At 41.7% G+C, this 13000-nt stretch overlaps 1 protein-coding gene across 1 annotated transcript in view; it reads left to right on the plus strand.

Moving 5' to 3' along the window:
- Positions 1–6823: 6823 nt before the first annotated feature.
- LOC106572356 (disks large-associated protein 4) overlaps positions 6824–13000 on the plus strand; it is a 115135-nt gene continuing 108958 nt past the window's right edge. Inside the window, exon 1 of the mRNA XM_014146417.3 lies at positions 6824–7079. The gene's annotated coding sequence lies outside the window, so the exon portion shown is untranslated. The remainder of the gene's footprint in view (positions 7080–13000) is intronic.

The following is a 13000-nucleotide window of genomic DNA, read 5'->3' on the forward strand; positions in this document are numbered from 1 at the left end:
TTGAGAGCTTCAAGTTCCTTGGTGTCCACATCACCAACAAATTAGAATGGTCCAAACACACCAAGACAGTCGTGAAGAGGGCACGACAAAGCCTATTCCCCCTCAGGAAACTAAAAAGATTTGGCATGGGTCCTCAGATCCTCAAAAGGTTCTACAGCTGCAACATCGAGAGCATCCTGACTAGTTGCATCATCGCCTGGTACGGCAACTGCTCGGCCTCCGACTGCAAGGCACTACAGAGGGTAGTGCGTACGGCCCAGTACATCACTGGGGCCAAGCTTCCTGCCATCCAGGATCTCTATACCAGGCGGTATCAGAGGAAGGCCCTAAAAATTGTCAAAGACCCCAGCCACCCCAGTCATAGACTGTTCTCTCTGCTACCGTATGGCAAGCGGTACCGGAGTGCCAAGTCTAGGACAAAAAGGCTTCTCAACAGTTTTTACCCCTAAGCCATAAGACTCCTGAACAGGTAATCAAGTTGCTACCTGGACTATTTGCATTGTGTGCCCCCCCAACCCCTCTTTTACACTGCTGCTACTCTCTGTTTATCATGTATACATAGTCACTTTAACTATACATTCATGTACATTTTTACATTTTAGTCATTTAGCAGACGCTCTTATCCAGAGCGACTTACAATAGTGAATACATACATTTCATTTCATGCATTTTTTGTTGTTGTACTGGCCCCCCGTGGGAATCGAACCCACGCGTTGCACACACCATCCTGGCGTTGCAAACACCATGCTCTACCAACTGAGCCACATACTACCTCAGTTGGCCCGACCAACCAGTGCCCCCGCACATTTGCTAACCGGGCTATCTGCATTGTGTCTCGCCACCCACCACCCGCCAACCCCTCTTTTACGCTACTGCTACTCTCTGTTTATCATATATGCAAAGTCACTTTAACCATATCTACATGTACATACTACCTCAATCAGCCCAACTAACTTGTGCCTGTATATAGCCTCGCTACTGTTATTTTTCACTGTCTTTTTACTGTTGTTTTTATTTCTTTACTTACCTATTGTTCACCTAATACCTTTTTTGCACTGTTGTTTAGAGCCTGTAAGTAAGCATTTCACTGTAAGATCTACACCTGTTATATTTGGCGCATGTGGCAAATAAACTTTGATATGATTTGATGTAAGAAGTTTGGAAACACCAAGACTCTTCCTAGAGCTGGCCGTCCAGCCAAAGTGAGCAATCAGGGAAGAAGGGCCTTGGTCAGGGAGGTGACCAAGAACCCAATAATCACTCTGACAGAGCTCCAGAGTTCCTCTGTGGAGACGGGAGAACCTTCCAGAAGGACAACCATCTCTGCAGCACTCCATCAATCAGGTCTTTATGGTAGAGTGGCCAGACGGAAGCCACTCCTCAGTAAAAGGCACATGACAGCCCGCTTGGAGTTTGCCAAAGGGAACCTAAAGACTCTCAGACCATGAGAAACAATATTCTCCGGTCTGATGAAACCAAGAACTCTTTGACCTGAATGCCAATCGTCACGTCTGGAGGAAACCTGGCACCATACCTACGATGAAGCATGGTGGTGGCAGCATCCTGCTGTGGGGTTGTTTTTCAGCAGCAGGGACTGAGAGACTAGTCAGGATCGAGAGAAAGATGAACGGAGCAAAGTACTGTACAGAGGGATCCTATATTATAACCAGCTCCAGAGTGCTCAGGACTTCAGACTGGGGCAAAGGTTCACCTTCCAACAGCACACAACCAAGACAACGCAGGAGTGGCTTCGGGACAAGTCTCTGAATGTCCTTGAGTTGGCCAGCCAGAGCCCGGACTTGAACTCGATCGAACATCTCTGGATAGACCTGAAAAAAGCTGTGCAACGACGCTCCCCATCCAACCTGACAGAGCTAGAGAGGATCTGCAGAGAAGCATGGGAGAAACTCCTGAAATACAAGTGTGTCTAGCTTCTAGCGTCATACCCAAGAAGACTCAAGGCTGTAATCGCTGCCAAAGGTGCTTCAACAAAGTACTGAGTAAAGGGTCTAAATAATTATTTTTATAATAATAATTTTAAAAAAAATGTTTTTTTTTGTCATTATTGGGTATTGTGTGTAGATCGATTAAGGATTAAAAAAAAATCTATTTCAGAATAAGGCTGCAACATAACAAAAATTGAAAAAGTAAAGTGGTCTGAATACTTTCCGAATGCACTGTACAGTATTGTGGATAATGAATAATTCTAAAATGGAACGAATTGGCTGCACATTTTTTTCACACAAAACCTCACGAACTGATCTAATGTTTAAGTGCACATTGTACTAGTTTCAGCACTGCATGTCAACCCTGAAAAATTCTTACAAATTTGAAGACTAACATGATTCAATAAATTCCGACTTTGCCTGCACAGTTCTGTCTGCATGAGGATATTCCAGGTGACATAGTATAACATGCAGCCATGAGAATGGAGTGATGTATATTTCATCACAATAAAAACACTCTCCGCTCTCAAAACTGGCATGGCAAGCTCCTCTCTTCTGTTGTAAATCTGAGTGCTTCACATCTAGCTGAATCAAGGCTCTCATGTATATTTTGAATCATTCATGTAAACCATAGAAATATAATTGAGTGCTGGGTTAGCTATAAAAAAAAAAAGAAAACTGAGCAAACACAGTGATGTCATATTTCCAGGATAGAGTGATGAATATGAGTCATATCCATATCTGTATTCTATTCTCATATTTTCTGTCAAAACATGCATATTTCCCCTCTCTCAGAATTAAGAATTTGGTGTTAAACTCCGCTATGCATCAACATAGCTGAAAAGTAAAATGTTTTAGTTCAGATTTTGTCATCGTATGTATAATATTCTAAGTGAGCTCAGATTTGACATCAGGTATAATGCAAAATATGTTCCATATAATATATGCTTTTCCCTATTGTTTGTGAGTCCTCTGACAGACATACAGCTTATCAGTCCTGGACTCGGTCCTGGGTAACTGTGTAAGGAGATGCGCATAGGGAACAGCTTGTCAATGACGAGATGGGCTAATTTGATCCTCTCAGGGCAGAGTCTGGCAGTTGACAGTAACACAACTTCTCCCCAGATACTAATGCTCAACAAATCCTGTACTGTTCTTTGGTGTGTAAAGTGTATGTGCATGACTTACAGTAAGAAGGCAGAGAGAATAGCCTGTTCCTAGTCAGAAAAGAGATGTTTGGTTGTGCAGAATAGAGTGCCATGAGCAGCAGATATGTCTATCAGAAATGTGGGTTGTTTACTTGAAAGCTTTTCATTGTCCCTTTTCCATCACCACCATCAGATGTGTTCAACAGACAAGCATTGTAATGCGCGTACAGTATGGAAGTTACTGTAGGTAATCATAGTAGGTACCAATTTGCAAAATGCTGGAAGTGGAAAAATTCTGGAATTGAAATGAATTACTATACTTCCTTCCTTATCCATCGTGAACATAATTATGCTGAACTGCAAGGATGTATGCACAATTACTGAGAAAATGTTGTGTTAGTAAGGCCTGGCAAGAAAAACGCAATAATTACTTATGTACCTTGCAAACACCTGAGTCTACTGAAGCATCAATATATTTTGACTTAAACAGGCTGTTGTCGCTAAACTAATTAGCCACGGTCTGCTTGTCTCTTGATAGGCATGTCAGGGCCTCACGTCCTCCTGCAGCTGTAGCCTGTGTCTGTCTACCTCTCCACCTCTCTCCTTAACTAGCTGCAACAATTCTTCTTCAGACAAATAAATTGTGGGGCCTCCCGAGTGGCGTAGTGGTCTAAGGCACTGTATCACAGTGCTAGCTGTGCCACTAGAGACTTTGGGTTCGAGTCCAGGCTCTGTTGCAAGTGACCGGGAGACCCATGGGGCGATGCACAATTGGCCCAGCGTTGTCCGGGTTAGGTTGTCCACACACTAGCAACTCCTGTGGCAGGCTGGGGTGCAGTGCATGCTAACACAGTCACCAGGTGTATAGTGTTTCCTCTGACACATTGGTGCAGCTGGCTTCCAGGTTAAGTGTCAAGAAGCAGTGTGAGTTGAGTTGAGTTGAGTTGAGTTGAGTTGGGTTGAGTTGAGTTTTGTAGGATGCTTGACTCTCAACCTTCGCCTCTCCCAAGTCTGTATGGGAGTTGCAGTGATGAGACAAGACTGTAACTACCAATTGGGGAGAAAAGGGGGTAAAAAAAAAAGAACAAAAAAGACCAATGAATTGTGTTTATAAGGGATGTGACAAGACTTTGTCTGATCATCCCTTAGAATCTTTTACAAAAGGTAGGTAATGTATAACACATCCACTGGCTGCTGCTTGGCCAATCTACATATTTACTAGATGTTGAGATGCTAGTCATGGTCTTATCCCATTAAGCATCCTTTATGTTCCTCCCATTTCTCAGGAGAGGACAGATCGTCAGTTTTTGTCAGTTCAAATTCAAACTGGGGATTACTCACACTGCAGACGTATGGTGCAAGCTAACAATGTCCCATTATATGTGTCAGAATTCAAATATAGCGTTCAAAGCTTAGACAATTCTATCACATAAATAAAGTACCATAGTTTACTATTTCACAGACACAGTATTTGTTTTTACATTGCATTCCCCGGGGTCACAAAAAAGCAAGATGCCTAACAGAAAACATACCTACTATTTAGGCAAGTGAAGGATTATTTGTATACGGGCCATTGGAAGGTAGAGTTATAGACTTAGAATAAAGGGCAAATGTAAAGTTATTATGGTTAAAACAATGGTCCATAGGGACTGTTATTAAGTTGGAAACCACAATATAAATGTTTGTCTGGCTAGGGTTAGGGTTGAGGCTAGGGTTAGGGTTGAACCAGGATACGGACATGAAGCTAGGGATAGGGTTGAACCGGGATCGAAAAATAAAGCTAGGGTTAGGGTTGAACCAGGATGTGAACATAAAGCTAGGGTTAGGGTTGAACCGGGATGTGAACATAAAGCTAGGGTTAGGGTTGAACCGGGATGTGAACATAAAGCTAGGGTTAGGGTTGAACCGGGATGTGAACATAAAGCTAGGGTTAGGGTTGAACCGGGATGTGAACATAAAGCTAGGGTTAGGGTTGAACCGGGATGTGAACATAAAGCTAGGGTTAGGGTTGAACCGGGATGTGAACATAAAGCTAGGGTTAGGGTTGAACCGGGATGTGAACATAAAGCTAGGGTTAGGGTTGAACCGGGATGTGAACATAAAGCTAGGGTTAGGGTTGAACCGGGATGTGAACATAAAGCTAGGGTTAGGGTTGAACCGGGATGTGAACATAAAGCTAGGGTTAGGGTTGAACCGGGATGTGAACATAAAGCTAGGGTTAGGGTTGAACCGGGATGTGAACATAAAGCTAGGGTTAGGGTTGAACCGGGATGTGAACATAAAGCTAGGGTTAGGGTTGAACCGGGATGTGAACATAAAGCTAGGGTTAGGGTTAGGGTTAGGGTTATGGTGAAACATGCTTTAGGCCTTACATGCAACAGCATACAGTATATGTGTTTTTACTCTTGTGAAAACATTAAGTATACCGTATAGAGCACCGAAGAGCACAGACTATCGCAGATGATGAAAGACCACAACTTCAAACATGGAATCAGTCACACACATATACATTTCCCACCCCTAAGGCAAGCCTGCTGTTGCTCTATGAAATGGGCCATCTCATAACATAGATTGTGCAGTGGACATGGCTTTATCAGCCTCTCAAATGATAACCATGTAATCCAATAAATATTTCAGCAATGGAAGCCCTGCATCTTGCAAAGTCTATATTGGCTGCTGCTTCCAGGAGAAATGACATGCTTGCTGAGATACTGTATCTAGTATGTCATAACTTTGAGAATTGACCAACGCACCATGCACAGTAATATGTTCTATGGATTCTAGATCCAATTGCTTAGTTAGCCGAGTGCACCTTATTGCAATCAACTAGATGACAGTGGCTAGACCAGAGCAAAGACCATGTATGATATATTTTAATGGTTAAGTGGCTGGAGGATGGTATTAAAGAACTAGTAGTAATAAAAAAGAAAACATGGTTTATCTTTTAGGAACTGGAATACCCAAGCCCATCTAAAATGTATCATCATTTTTATGATGTTTTTAGTCAAATATTTTCTCCTTTCCACATATCCCCCTTCTCTCTCTCTCTCTCACACACACACACACACACACACACACACACACACACACACACACACACACACACACACACACACACACACACACACACACACACACACACACACACACACACACACACACACACACACACTTTACACACACACACACACTTTACACACACACACACACTTTACACTCTTTACACACACACACACACACACACACACACACACACACACACACACACACACACACACACACACACACACACACACACACACACACACACTTTTCCTGTAATAAACCATAACAATGCAGATTATTTTAATCATACCTTCTATTCCCATTAGAAATAGAGAATGCTCAGAAAATTACATCCACCTGAATTCCTTTAAAGGCTATGTTTAATATAAGACATGCACTCCACACATGCAGTGTTTTGTTTCAACAAATATTAATTCATATTAATTATTTTAATATGTCAAATGCAGATGTCCTTGTTGTAAATGACAGTTTGCTATAAATTGAGCTGATCACTATAGTAATTATTGAAATGCTCTGCTTCAGGGCCCTGTGCTGCCCACTGCTCACACACCCACCTCTCATCCCATGTCTCCATTGACCAAACGCCGCAGCATCACCGGGTGCCACAGAAACGCGTCTCCACTGCAAACGTGTCATGAATGAGACTCTGTGATGGGTAGTCTACCGCCGGGGGGTCCAATTTAGCCTCGTTTATCCTTCGACACGCAGGGGGACACAACAGCGGAGGACAGAAAACAATGTTCATTCCATTAGACTGAGAAAGACTGCCAATCTAAACCTGTGCGATATTTTAGATCAGCGCAGTTTACCTACTCATCAGTCATATTGTCGATAAAAAGGACATATATTTTTGGGACATGTAATAGGATATCAAGTATTGTGTGACCGACACCCACCGAACAGTAAAGGATGAAATAAGGTAAGCTATTGAATGATTGCCTCTATTTTTGTGTGAGGAATGTTGCGAGATATGCGAATTATGTTACTATGTTGCAGTCGAGTTTACATGGATAGACTTACAGACTGCTGGTTCTCTCATGTTCAGTTTAGTTGGCTACATTTCACATAACTTAGGCTACTTTGCGCAGCATACATTTGTAATGTATGTTACGTGTGTACAATATGTATGGCTATTTGCACATCTCTATGTGGAGTTCATTGGTATTCTAGCCAATGGAGACTTAGATGGTATACAAGCAATGTATGGTGCTTGTATATGCTATACCATCTTGTTAAACTCAAGAGCATAACCTACTAAGGGAAATCCAAATACAGCCTGAATTTGTGTGGATATACAGTAGGGAATGTATGTGTCCTATATTGTCTACCCAGAAGTTATCCCTGATGCCAGTTTGTTTGATATGTTTGAAACTTTACAGTTGTAGCTGGTCAACATGTCAACAAATCTAAAGTACTGGCCATATTCTCAGAATAAGACTATAACATTGACTATAGCTATAACTTCCTTTGAATTACTGTCAGGTAATCAAATCATACAAAGCAACGTGAATAGATTCAGTAATGCAGCCTGGCCTCAAAGTCAAAGGAACCATACTTTACGTACAGGATTTATCAGCACCTCTAATAAGTTGGATATCTACTAATGGTCTACTTTAGACAGAAACGAAAGTAGGGAGGTTGGTCTGGTTGGTGCGTGGGTGGGTGTAATCCGCGACTGTCTAGGTAGCGATCCAGAGGTTGCGTTTTCAAGTCCCGTTGGGGGCAACTGCAGCATTTTAGCTTACCCTGCGCCTAACATGTATTCTAAACGTAACCAAATTCACCTATTCATGCGACGTAAATTCACCTAAACTTTTGTTTTAGTTCTCCTAACCTTTTACGTAAATTATCCTAACCTTTCTCGGTATTTCCCCTAACTGCCAACTTTTGTTGTTATGGCACAAAAAGAAACCTGGTCCCAGAGAAAGACATATAATACTAAACATCTACCAAAATGTATGATAGGTTTCGTCATCAAATTCATATGCTATTGTACAACCTGGTAAGACGTATGATACAACACGTCCTATAATTCCTATGGTATTGTACCACCGTCTTCCATTCATAATGTAACCTAACGTAACCTAATACATCATGCTAAATGCAATGCACAATATCTCTTTTTTTAATACCCCTCTCTGTCCTGTCCCATCTCTACTCTAATTGATGGAGTATTTGAAAAAGTGGTTCTGTTTTTATACATGACAAATCCTTGCAGTCTAACTAAATTATCTGAGGTTTGTTTCCTTTTTCTTTCATTTTTGCAAATGTAATAACACAAACGCTTTAGTGCAAATCCCAATTGTGGGTGAAACATAACATACCATTAGAGAAAAATACTGTAGTCTGTATGAGATCTAACACTGCAACGCACAGACCAATTGATAAAGTATAGAAGGACTGCAGGACAGCCTTCCCCTTGGTCAGATGGATTCCTGTCTCTACAGCATGCAATCTGGTACACTTGTCTCAGTCAGAGCAGAGGAGGCCAGGGGAAGTCAGAGCAGGGGCAGGTCGATGGAATGAGTTTCCATCAGTCGGGGTCCGGGCCGTTGTTGTTGTTGTTGTCCAACAGGACTTCCAGCAATTAAAAGCCTATTTTGTCATTGGAGGAGTGATTAATAATTCATCCGCAGCTTGATTCGGCAACAAATGCTCGCCAGGCATATTGAGGGATGTCATAGTGTAGCAGCCTGGTTGTGCTCTACTCTCCTCCCAACTGCTGCTGCTGCTGCAGGCAGACCTTCAATGAGCTCTGGGCAGCTGAGAGCTGTGACAACGGTTACAAAAAGAGGGTATATTACTGGAAACTTTCCAAGTTTACCAATAAACTAGCAGAATTTGCAAATAAACTACCAGAATTTTGGTATCTTTCAATTATTTAAAGTAATCTATCACAAGACATCTAGTGGCCCTTTTGGGTACTTCAGATAATCACAGGTGTCTGGCCCTCAGTGTAGCCCTGTCACATATAAAGCACAGTGTATGAAATAATTAAATAAGATGATTTTAAAATAGAATGACAAATCTGTAGAACAATATTCTAAATATAAACCATCAACGTAGTGAATACCATTGGTGTTTAATGTGAGGGTTTCATCATGAAATATCCTTTCTTTATTTTTGAATTTATTTTACTATGTCAATATGTATTTGATGTCAATATTTTGGTGTCAAACTGGTGGCAGTTGTGAAAAAGTTTTAGAGTTGCAGAGTTAATAGAAAAGAATGCCATTGTTGTTAAGATACTTTTTTCATTAACTAGGCTATATTCTATTGAACCATATGGTTTATCTACTAGAAACTCATAGACAATATGGACACAAATATAATAAATGAATACTATATATTAATACTTAAAAAAAAAGTTATTCAATTATAAATGACCAAAGTTATGATAGATTGCCATAGATTTTCTGTTAATTACGTAAATTACTGAAGATTCCGGGTAACTTTGGTAAATTACCGGTAGCTTTGCAACCTTAGCTGTGACTGCTAATCAGAGGCCCGCTCTACGACATTTCAGAAGAACATGCTACTTAAGCATGTTTTAACCCTGTGAAATGGTGTTGGCATGTTGGCAGATTATTGTTTGAATAAATAGTCGCATTGAATTCGCTATGAATAGCATGTCTGTATGTCAGACCTTTAAAAAAAAGAGACTAGCTAAATGACTTAAACATAAATTACAATTGTGCTGAACATTTCCCTTTTGTCTTTCATTCAAATGTTATACCTGCAGGTTCAGGCAAACAGTACAAGCTCCCACCACCATACACATACTACAATACTGTAAGTTAATGCGCCTCTCTGGAGGTTTGATGGCTTCTACTCCATCACGCTGAAGTGACACTAATTAAAACATCCTTCTTTGCTGAAGGTTCTCTCTCTGCTTAGTCACTGTGGTGCCAGTGTTCTATCTGCTGCTAGGGAGTTACCAGCAATGATGTCACTGCTAGTGGGCTTTAAGGGAACTGGAGCTGGCTTACATCCAGAATAGTGGGTGTTCTCCAGGTAGTTGTCATAGTCAGGATGAGTAGAGCGATACACAGCCATTTCAGACAGTATCATGTATCACTGACATGATTATAGGGACCAACGTTGCATTATTAATTGCTCTAAGTGACAATATTTTCTTCTGTGAAATGAGATCCATGACCTTGGGTTTGACCTCTCTCTCTCCCTTTTGTGGACTATTCATTGTGAGATGCATTTAATCAGGTTTCATGAGCCTCAGTGACACCTGTGACTGGGGAATAGGCCATTATGTAGAAATGTCAAGACACCTAAAAGCAAGGAAGGATGTTGTTGCTATGAAATTTTGATGTACCCGGATTTCATCATATTCGAAGAGAAGAGAGAAAAACATTTCTGCAAGGTGTTATTGCTATCAATATTCCAAGATGAACAGTCTAGTAAAGTCAGTCAATGAAAAACAGTTGTAACTGATTATTTACAGCAAGCAAATGATGCATGATAAGATGGCTTGACTGATCTATGTTCCACTATGCTGCTCATGGGGGGAAAAGGAAAACTGAATATGAATGATGGAACAGACACTGTCCCTGACACCAGTCTCCAGTGACCAAGACCTTTCATAACCCTGTTACTGTCTTCTCTCTCTGTGACATCATCATGGAGACTCCCAAGAGAGGAAGTGTTACTGCTAAGCTGCTGGGCAACCTAACTGTATCATGACGGGAGACAGAGCAACGATGTCACCATGCATTTCACCTTGAGCTGTATGTAGTCACCCAATAGATTGTACTTGGTCATCTTGCCCCATCTCTTCTCATCTCTTCTCTACTCTTCTCATCTCTTCTCTACTCTTCTCTTCTTTCTCCTATAACCAAGGCTATTACATATGTATAAGCGACTAGCATTATTGTGACCTTTTAAGTAAAAACAGATGTTATATGCTGCATATACTGTGTAAACCTCATAACTTGGAGCACCGAATTCGTTCACATTAATTTGAATACTTTTTTGTATTCTTTTCCACTCCCTGGCTACCTATCTGACTGCTCTCAGCAATACAATACACCATGTAGTGGGTGTAGGTCAGCTGGTGGTACACTGCAAGGCAATTGCATTACAGAGTCTCTCTCCACCAGCCAGCCTCATGTGTCACTGGCTACACTACTCTGTGACTACACTGTGTTGGAGTGCACTGTGGTAACCATGTTGTGGGACACTCCTGTGGACACGGAGTGCCAAATTGCCTGTGCTGTTATGCACACTGAAGCGTGAAGCTCACTTTGTCTAAAACCCTTGCTAGCTTGTCATGTCGTGGCGCCACCACAATTCGTACATTTTTGGGTCCATTTGTAAAAAATAAAATTACATGAAAATCAAAGTGCCTAAATGTGTCTGTCTCGTCTACTGTGCCCAGTACACATGCAGCTCAGTGACCCTGTATAATCTAATGTATTCATAGTAAATAACTAAATATATTCAGCAAGGAAGGAAAGGACGGCCTCCCGAGTGGTGCAGTGGTCTAAGGCACTGCATCACAGTGCTAGCCGTGCCACAGGCTCTGTCGCAGCCGGCCGCGCCCGGGAGACCCATTAGAGCAGCGCACAATAGGCTCAGTGTCGTCCGGCTTAGGGGAGGGTTTGGCCGGCAGGGATGTCCTTGTCCCATTGCGCACTAGTGACTCCTGTGGCGGGCCGGGCGCAGTGCACACTTACACAGTCGCCAGGTGTACAGTGTTTCCTCCCGCACATTGGTGTGGCTGGCTTTCGGGTTAAGTGGGCATTGTATCAAGAAGCAGTGTGGCTTGATTGGGTTGTGTTTCGGAGGATGCACGGCTCTCGACCTTCGCCTCTCCTGAGTCCGTACGGGAGTTGCAGTGATGAGACAAGACTGTAACTACCAATTGGATACCACGAAATTGGGGAGAAAAAAAGGTAAAAGGAAGGAAGGAGAGGATATTCTGAAACGTCTTCATGGGGTTTTGTTGTGTCGAATTTTGTCCTTGAGTGGGGGTGTATTTTTAGACTCTTGACCAATAGCTTATTTTCATATCTGTTTTCTTCTCCATAGAAACAAGGCTTGGATGAGAGGCAGATTGAGAGGACATAGAGAGGAGATCAGTGAGAGGAAGATGGTTAAAAGCTCCCTGTTGAAGACCATGTATTAGACTTCTGTATGCACCACAGTGTGGAGGAAGGAGCAGATGATGACCATGTATTAGACTTCTGTATGCACCACAGTGTGGAGGAAGGAGCAGATGATGACCATGTATTAGACTTCTGTATGCACCACAGTGTGGAGGAAGGAGCAGATGATGACCCTGTGTGTCAGTGTTAACTCAGTGTCCCACTAAATTAGATTAAGTGGATTTCAATCTCTTGATTTCATGGATTTGTTTGGAAAACTCAATTTACTGTACACCAGATGTCACAAAACCTTGGTCATGATAAACATGCTTGTGTTTTGCTCCTTTAGGTTCAGTAAGAATGTCTCTTTCCTGCCCTTGCCCTGTGCCATCCCACTCTCAAACCTTTTGATCTAGAGGACTTTTTATTTTATTTTATTTATTTCACCTTTATTTAACCAGGTAGGCAAGTTGAGAACAAGTTCTCATTTACAATTGCGACCTGGCCAAGATAAAGCAAAGCAGTTCGACAACATACAAAAACAGTGTTACACATGGAGTAAAACAACATACAATCAATGATACAGTAGACAAAAATAAGACTATATACAATGTGAGCAAATGATGTGAGATAAGGGAGGTAAAGGCAAAAAAAGGCCATGGTGGCAAAGTAAATAAAGTATAGCAAGTAAAACACTGGAATGGTAGAATTATAATTTGAAGAAAGTTCAAAGTTAAAA

This window comes from Salmo salar, chromosome 15, assembly GCF_965601325.2.
Source record: "Salmo salar chromosome 15, fSalSal1, whole genome shotgun sequence".
In the NCBI taxonomy this organism is placed as follows: Eukaryota; Metazoa; Chordata; class Actinopteri; order Salmoniformes; family Salmonidae; genus Salmo; species Salmo salar.